This window comes from Acyrthosiphon pisum, chromosome X (genome assembly GCF_005508785.2).
Source record: "Acyrthosiphon pisum isolate AL4f chromosome X, pea_aphid_22Mar2018_4r6ur, whole genome shotgun sequence".
NCBI lineage: Eukaryota > Metazoa > Arthropoda > Insecta > Hemiptera > Aphididae > Acyrthosiphon > Acyrthosiphon pisum.
This window is the reverse complement of record NC_042493.1, coordinates 96,403,311-96,412,808: the sequence shown is the minus strand read 5'-3', so window position 1 is coordinate 96,412,808 and position 9,498 is coordinate 96,403,311. Positions and strand designations below refer to the sequence as shown.

The window sequence follows — 9,498 nt, the reverse complement described above, 5'->3', positions numbered from 1 at the left end:
GTAGCATCAATCACTGCATTGGTCCGTTCTGGTATTTTGGGATTATTTGATTCATTTGCCTGATATTGATTTTCTGGCCAATTGTTGTCCATTATGTCTCCGCCCATACATCGATCTCCTTCGCCGCAGTCTTCTGCCACTTTTTCATATTCGTTACCATCAATTTTAGATTTATGTTGATCTTTGTATGTATTGCTTACGTGTTTAGCTAAAAGTTCATCTCTAACTATGTCAGTGAAGGTATTCAAATCACGAATTGCATCCTCAACTGTAGCTACAAGTCGATTGATTGGTTGATTAGTGTCCATATGCCATTTGTAGGACAATGTAACGGTCAATAGACAACTGAATATACACAATAAAACGGAATGACTACAACGTCCATGTTTTGAGAACTTAGCGTTGTATGTTGGCGGTTAACATACTTCTGGGACGTAGCAGAGCAAATCTGGTTCTGTAATGATTTCCATACTGTTTCTCTTATAACATCAAATGTTTTTTGAACCCAGATATGTAAAATAAACATTTTTATCTAATCTTTAAATAAACTTTGGTATTTTATCAATCTTTATAAATATAGTTCTACTGTACGTGTGTTTGTAAGCGAACTCCTCCTAAACGGCTGGACCGATTTTGATGAAATTTTTTGTATGTGTTCGGGTGACGCCCCGGATTGTTTAGATTCACAAATCACCCCCCAACTCCAACCAGGGGATGTGCTCTAACGGAGATTTAGAAATTTACGGTGGAAATTTTTGTTTATAAATAGTTGCCATGGATCTTAAAACTATTATAATAATAATTATTATTGGTTGCCGTGAAATCAGTGTATTCATTCAATGAATTTAATTTTTTTGTACGCTATATTTTGATATTATATGTATCGCAATTAGGTACGTAAATATTGAGTGTATTATACACACATATAAGCAGTCCTGTAAAGAATACTTTTAAAAAGTACTTGAGTAAATAATCAAATATATTTTTTTTTAAGTATTTGAGATACTACTCAAATACTTTAATTGTAAAGTATTTCAAATACTACTCAAATACTTTGAAAAAGTATTTGGAATATTTTTCAAATATTTTTGGTTTTTAAAGTGGGTTTCTAATTATCGTAATATAAACACATAGGTGATAGGTAGTAGGTAATCTAATAGTTAGGTATCTAATAGTTTTAAAGGGAATATTATTATTCAATATTCAATAACTTTTTTTAGAAATATGGTTTTCACAAACCTTTGGGCCTTGGCTAACACAGATATACAGAATATTAAATAAAACTATTATTTCATTATTGTTGTTGACAATAATATTTTTCCAACCAATTATTTCGAATACGATCCTTCATCATCTGATTCAATAAAACGTTTTTTTATTGTAGTTCCCATTTTTTTTAGATTTTTGTCGTCTATAGGTCGTCACTGTATTTTTTTCTGGAATTATTTTTACGTCAGCCTTTTCATTTCTTGAGCTTAAATAAAAATACAAATAAAAATAAAATTCAATTAGTTAGTTAATATTTTATTGATTTTATCTTTTGAATAATCGTTTTAATCCATTTGGTAAATATAAATAATGAAAATAGTTAACTTAATATAATGTGTGTTTAATGTTAGCCTGACCTAACTATAATTTTTATATACCCATGATCTATTGATTATTGTTCCTACATAACTTATATAAATCATGATAATGTATAAAATAATTGTATCAAAAAAAGATAGATTTCTGTATAAGAAATTCAGACTTATATGACACGTTGACTGGTCATATGATTTACATTCATTGTGTTATTACTAAAAATTAAACTTTATTAATATTTGTTGGATATCAATAAGATCCAATTAAAAATGTTTACCTACAAGGAATAATAATCTTAATGCCTATATGCATGATAGTCAATTTTTGTGTCACATACTCACAACATAAGGCGTAGTTTAAAGTGTATTATGTGACACATATTTGGCAATGCATTCGGGCATACTCGTATAAAAAAAATTATCTGTTTAATTCATTTTTTACTAATGTTGTTGCGTTAATCACTGCGTTACGCCGTTCTCGGTTTTTCGGTTTATTTGATTCATTTGCCTGATATTGATTTTCTGGCCAATTATTGTCCATTAAGTCTCCGCTCATACATCGATCTCCTTCATCACAAACTTCTGCCACTTCTTCATATTCGTTACCATCAATTTTAGATTTATGTTGATCTTTGTATATGTATTGCTTACGTGTTTAGCTAAAAGTTCATCCCTAACTATGTCAGTGAAGGTATTCAAATCACGAATTGCATCCTCAACTGTAGCTAAAAATCGATTGATTGGTTGATTAGTATCCATATGCCATTTGTAGGAAAATGTAACAGTCAATAGACAACTGAATATGCACAATAAAACGGAAAAAATGAGAACAATCATTTGTATCGACATAGAAGGTATTGAAGATTGTTTGGTAGACGGCAACATGTTGTAATTACGAGTGAACCCGTTGCCTACAACGTCCATGTGTAGAGAACTTAACGTTGTATATTGCTGGTACGTAGCAGAGAAAATCTTGTTCTGTAATGATTTCCATACTGTATCTCCTATAACGTCAAATGTTTTTTGGACCCGGATATGTAAAGTAACCATTTTTATCTAATCTTTAAATAAACTTTGATATTTTATCAATAGAAATGTAAATAGTTTTATTTGTGTGATTAATACTGCTCCAAAGTGATTTTTAATTGATTTCGGTATTATTATTCAAAATAATTATCGCATTGAGTCGACTTAAATTTAATAGGAGTTTGAACTTGTTTATTTAGGTCTTATGTAGGTACGTCAATTCGTTATATTATATTATTATATTTCCGGTTTGCGAGATACAGCTTCTCAGAGTTTTGTGGTTGTTAAAATTGGTACGGCTGAACAATTTTCATTTGTAAAGCCCACAAGCTATAACTGATACATTCGATACCGTTGGACCTAAGATACATAACATTAAACATATTGATAATTATTGTACTTTGTACCGGGTTAATTAAATGTCCTAAAATATCTTTAGCCTATAGCTATACGCCTTCCCGTAGCTATCGGATTCATCTCCACTACGCTACATTAAGTTTCAATCAATGTGTATTGATAAGGTATCGTCACTTGTTTGAAAACTTGATTGAACATTTTACTACAGATAGTCGCCACCACCGGGAGCGCTATATGTCCTAAAGAGGCCGATAAACCAACCATTTTGTACACCAAATTCATAGAAAATTGAAAATATATTATGATTTAAGGAATAAAATTAAAAAAATTTCGTTGCATAATGACTTCTATGTTCTTAATTATTTGTACGCATGTATTTAATTGCTCATGATATCAATCTAAAGTCTACATACTGAACTAATACATTTTACAAAATACAAATATAACTATGCCATTATTATTTATACTTAAAATTTAATAATATTATAATCAATTTAATATGCCTTATAATATAAACATAACATAACTTATTAATATCAACAGATACATTTATTATGCAATTATTCAACTTTTGTCCAAATTAATATTTTAACATTTTTTTGCTAATATATATATAATGTATAGATGACGATTCCACTACAAGTATTGTACTAGGACTGCAATGCGGTTCGCTGATTGCAAGAAATTGAGCTGAGCGAATTAAACACACCGAAGCTTATTGAACTTGTTTTTTAAATGACGTTGATTTGATAGATTCTGACCTGGTCTTGGTGCGAACGGAACTACATTTTCTTCTACGTTTTCGGATTTAAGTGGTTGTTCTGAGACAGAACCTTCTTCAATGAATGGAAACTGATTTGCGATATTGTCATCAGCCGGTAAACTTGATATAATTTCTTCATTAATAGTTATGTATAATGGATTTATGAGTTGCAGGCAACGGAGTGCTTTAACGACAACATTTTTTCTAACTCGAAAATCGGAATAGCTTTCCATACCAGCTCGACGTATAATAACGATACCCAGTTCTGCTGGAGCAATTTAGATAGTAGATCAAATCACGTTCGGAAACATAGCAAAAGCTATAATATATCTGAACTTTCTGATCCGAGGTAGTTACACTAAAACCGATATACGCCAATGAACTCCGTATTTTTTATTTGTTCATTTTTCCCTGGCGAAGACGGGTTATACAACTATATCCAGAAGCAAAAAGAATTCACTTTTTTTATTTATTCGGTCAAAAAAACATAAAATTAAAAATTACTTATACACAATAGTAATTTTGCCCCATGTGCCATTATACCCCAGGTTATTCTATAAGCCTTTTTAAAATGAAAATATGAAGAAAAAAATGTTAGCTCGAACATATTAAGTGAAGTTTATTTAAGAAATTAATACATTTAAAAATGTATAAATAAGAATAATATAATACTAAAAACTACCAAATATTATTTTTTGTTTACAACTTTAAACTAGATTAAACTATTAAACTTTATATAAACTATATATTTTAAAATGTACGTTGAATAATGTTTTCTCATAGTGCAAAAAACTGAAAATCGTGTATTTTTTAATTATTTTTATTTTATTTAAATCAAATTCCAAATATTAATTAATTCAAGTACAATAAGCTTATAAAATACAAAATGTAAAATAATAATAAAAAATTTTTACAATATATTTTGGAATCGAAAATTCAACGGGTAAAAGTTATTATTTGAATTGTACAAATATATTTTTTATTTTACTTACTAAAGAAATCAAATTATAAAATCTATGGCTAGACATGGCTAGACATGGATATAGATGTTATGTATGTAAAAACCTATTTAAGTTACAACGATTACATAATAACTAATAAAGGTTAAATTAATTATACACTTTGACAAAGGCTTATGCATATTCAGATGAAAATGCACAAACTTCCAAAAATATTAACAAATAACAGTATTTTAAATCCAAATTGTGTTATAATATTATTATAAAATATTACCTTAATCATTTAGGATATAATACATTAAAAATAATTAATTGCTAACAAATAAGTTTAATATTTTCTTATTTTCAGTTTTGAATTTTTGTTAACACATTACTTTTAGATTTTAATGTTACAATAAATTTTACAAACAATTCAACCATATTTAAATGCATTTGAAAAAGTCTTGAAAGTAATTTATACTCTATAGATACTAATCTGTAATTTTTTTTTATGTTTATATGTATTTAGTTTTTTAGTACTTTAGTACTGTACAGTGTACACTAATGTAATTTAATGTTTTAAAACATGTTTTATTAAAATTTTATGTTTTTCCATTTTTGTATATGTTACTTACATATTTATTTATATTAAATACATGAAAATCTAGTTATATTAACACAATTATTGACTAACTTAAGGTTATTTAAACTATGACAACGATTCAGGCATATTTAAATGCATTTGAATTTGTCTTAAAAGTATACTATAACTTGGAGAATTTTAATAATAATAGACAAAAACTGAGGACTACTTGACATAATATAATTTTATAATTTTAAATTGCACTACTTTTACTACTGTACGTGAACATATTTTAATGTAACGTACATTTCGCCAGCCCCACCCAAGCGGAAAATCTAATTTTCCGTATGAACCGTTGCCGTACAAGTTTTGGAAACGGTCGTACAAATTCATGCAAAATATTGGAGCAGAAAAGTTTGGAAAATTAAAAATGGGTGGGGCTGGGGAAATGTACGTATAGAAATGTATTGGAAGACATACATGGAATATCCATTGTTGCACACAATTCTGATAATTGCCAATACCAATAGCAAAAGTGCTGCTTACTGCTGATTGATTGATTGGCATATAAGTATCGGGTTTTTGTTTTTCCGATTCTACCTATGATATTGCGTAACACATTTTACAAATAAATTTAAATACTGTTCTAAATCCAAACTGTTTTTCATTTATCAAAGTCATATCTAAAAACTAACAACCAATATAATTTACGTGGACAGTATTTTTAATCTGATTGAAAATATGATACACATCTACTACTTGCCGTCCTTTAAACAAGTTTTCAGAAGTTGTACTAAGTGATTATAAATTCATGCAAATCACGTGCTAAATGTTACGTGCAGCCCTTTCAGAATCCAAACGATGATGTAGTTTGTAATAATAATACTAATTTCAAAGTAATAAAATGTGTTTTAATAATTTAGAACAGTCAATTATGAAAATATAGTAGTAATGTAGAATGATTTCGTGGTAGTAGCGGTGTAGCGGTGTATAATGGCTGGTGGCGTGAAGTGACTTCGGTCTTGCTGGTCCAGGTACATCTGATCAGGCTGTGCTCCTGTCTCCCTTATATATACTGTCAGCTCCTTTGATCTGGTCAGTATACGGAACTCGCAGGTGCCTTGGGTGTGGTCGTAAAAGTTGTTGTTGTTGTCGTACTGAAGAAACCGCCGTCTTGTGTTCATAGGTTGTTATGGATAAGATTGCTAAATGCTTTTACAAGGAGAACCGCATAGTATGGTTCGAAAAAGTAAAAGCGGTTTATAATACCTTCAGTTATATACATTCTAATACATGCCCATTACACCTCCCCGCCAAAAATAATAATATTTAGGTTCAATAGTTGATTTACAATTTTGATATTCATTTTACATTTAGTTAATTATACATTTTTCATTTTTCATTTATCAATTACATTTTGTTTATATTTTATAGTTTGATGATGTTTACAAATTTAATATCATTTACATTTTTTTTTATATATATATTTAAAGAAAACATTTCTTTTACCTGAAATTAATTAAAAATTTTGTTTAAGTCTTAAAAATAATGTTAGTTAATTATATAATATAAATTTTTATTTCCCTGTAATACAGTTGTATTTAGTGTTTATAATCCTTCACCAATTAATGTTAAATACTATATTATGTTTATCTATGAATAATATTATGAATTTGTTACGTACGTATACAAAATATGAATTAAATTTAAACTATTTAGGATAGTCGAGTATATAAATTGAATTTGTAGTGTTTTAAATTATTTTCAGTAACTTTTTACATTCACCATTAAAATGGTCATTCATAAAATGCTCGATATTTCTAGTTATTTTATTCAATGTTTTAAGATTGTATCGTTCATTTAATTATGTTTAAATGTGCGATTATACCCTGTAACCTTAAGTCTTAACCTTTTAATATCGTTAATCCGTTGATTCGTTTCAAAATATTACTATCGGTTCTCTATTATCTATGTGCAAGTATCTTGTAGGTAAACAGTTGATAAGGTTGACACCCCCTGATGGTTTTTACTCCCATACAATTGGTCCAACAATGGTGTGGTCAAGCTTGGCTTTTCCTTGAATACCCTTTTGATACTTTGCACAACTTGTTTAGATCACAGCGCCAGATACCGATAATATTCGGTTCTGTCCATCATAGTAAACTCTACTATAAGAAATGGATCTGGGAACTAGAATAAAAATACATTATTCATAATATTATAATTATTTAAATTCTTTACATATATTTTTTTTGTCTGTTTACGCTTTTAAAAATATTTTTTTTTTTATTCTTCGAATAAGTGATCAACCGAAATAATCCGTCGATCAATAACATCCTCTAATATTTCCCCTACTTCTATATACACTGATCTCTCCGCGTTCGGATGACTTATTACCGCGTGAATGATCGCCGTAACTGGTATCATTGCCCTGCTTAATAAATATGGGTTCAATGGCATACTCATTTTTCTGTTTGCTTCTTGGACATGTCGTTTAAAGCATTTTATACAAATTCTATTCCGTCGTGAATAAAATGAAAAAGTGAAAAAATGGGTGGGGCTGGGGAAATGTACGTATAGAAATGTATTGGAAGACATACACAAAGTTTGGAAAATTAAAAATGGGTGGGGCTGGGAAAATGTGTGTTTTAATGTAACCTCATACAATTATTTGTTAATCTTAGATGAGCTTAGATTTCAAAACCTTAATGGAATAATAATTTTTAAATTATGAAACGGGAGCTTATAAATTTAAAATTGATTATTAACTATTAAATAAGTTGTATAAATCTTAAACTTTGTTTTGTGTATCTTCACTGTTAATAGGATTATCACTATGGATTGCGAATAACATGTCAAAGTCTCCAATTTTTTTTCCACATTTTCATTGTCTTCATCAAATTTTTTCTCAATACTATCTGGAGGTTCTTGATGAGAGCTGTTGGCTGATTATAGTGTTTTTGAATGTAATGGCAATTCATTTGAGTATCAAAGCATTTAAAATATACTTCACATCTGTTAAGTCGATTCTTCTATTGCAGTACCTAAATTAAATTTATATAAATTAAGAAATCAAATAAAAATTGTGTCTCATATTTACAATTAAGAGAATGTCAGCGTATTTTTTTCTCCCTCATCTACAAACAACATACCAAATTTTACGTATACAGTAATAATTATTATCATATTAATTTCTAAAATTAGAGTGAAATTACTACATAAAAAATTTGAGAGTAAAATTATTTTTTTGGCTTTTTATTATATTTTAATTTTAAAACAAGTTATGAATATTGAACGTTGTACAAACAATTTACAATTTTAAAATACTCATAGCTCGTTTTAAAATTAAAATTTAATAAAAAAAATTATAAAAAAAGAACATCTCCCGTGAGATGCTATAGTTAATAATCTTACCTTCAAATATTATAAGAGGTCATTTCGCTCCAATTTTAGTAGTTAATTTGATTATGATCATTATTTTGAACATAAAATTTGTTATATTGCGGGTGTCAGGGAGAAAAACAAATTCGTCGACATTCTCTTAAAAGTCAATAAATAAAAACATTAATACTATAATATTTTTTTTTTTTTTAAATGGTCTTTGTATCACAGTAACATGGTTCAATGATGTAAAATACTATTTAGTGTAGTTAACAGTATTAATATATGTTAATAGTTAATATATTAAGTATTAACTAAATTAAAATATGTATTGCAAAAATATTAATTGGTCTTATAATAAACTAATATAGTAAAAGATCATATTTTTTTCTTATTCTTACCGGAGTTAATACTTTAGCCGCTGTTAAATTAAGAATAGGATTGTCTAGCTCCTTTTTTTTTTATATAAGTGCGCATGTGGAATCTAAAATTGAAATATTAATAATAACTTGAAAAAAATATTTAATAATGTAAGTACATACCGAAAATGGCCGAGTTCTTGTGATTGGAATGTATTAAAGTATTAGAGTCGCACTTGTACCTATATTTTCATTTTGTTAGCGCTTTCTTGTTGTGTTGGTGGTTGTTGTTGCTGCTGTTGGGTTTTTAACAATTATAATGAAGTTTGGACCGGAGTAATTACAGCAGCAGTAGTCATAGTAACACAAACTCCTACAAAAAAAACCAGAAAACCATCATATTATCTAGAAAAAAATAACGTTATCATATTTTATAAATGTCAGTTAGCTTGACAGTCTTTTTAACTGCATTTGAATGTGAAACACTGAGTATTTCTAAGATACAGGC

General features: G+C 28.3%; 1 long non-coding RNA gene and 1 pseudogene across 1 annotated transcript; both read right to left on the bottom strand.

The window, feature by feature from the left end:
* The window catches only part of LOC103310552, a 2,748-nt pseudogene extending 115 nt beyond the window's left edge, over positions 1-2,633 (bottom strand).
* A 5,008-nt stretch (positions 2,634-7,641) lies between these two features.
* LOC103310550 lies at positions 7,642-9,209 on the bottom strand. Its single transcript, XR_511125.3, has 3 exons — positions 9,174-9,209; positions 9,033-9,115; positions 7,642-8,294 (listed from the first exon to the last, which is right to left on the bottom strand). It is a non-coding gene; the product is annotated as an uncharacterized LOC103310550 (long non-coding RNA).
* Positions 9,210-9,498: the final 289 nt, after the last annotated feature.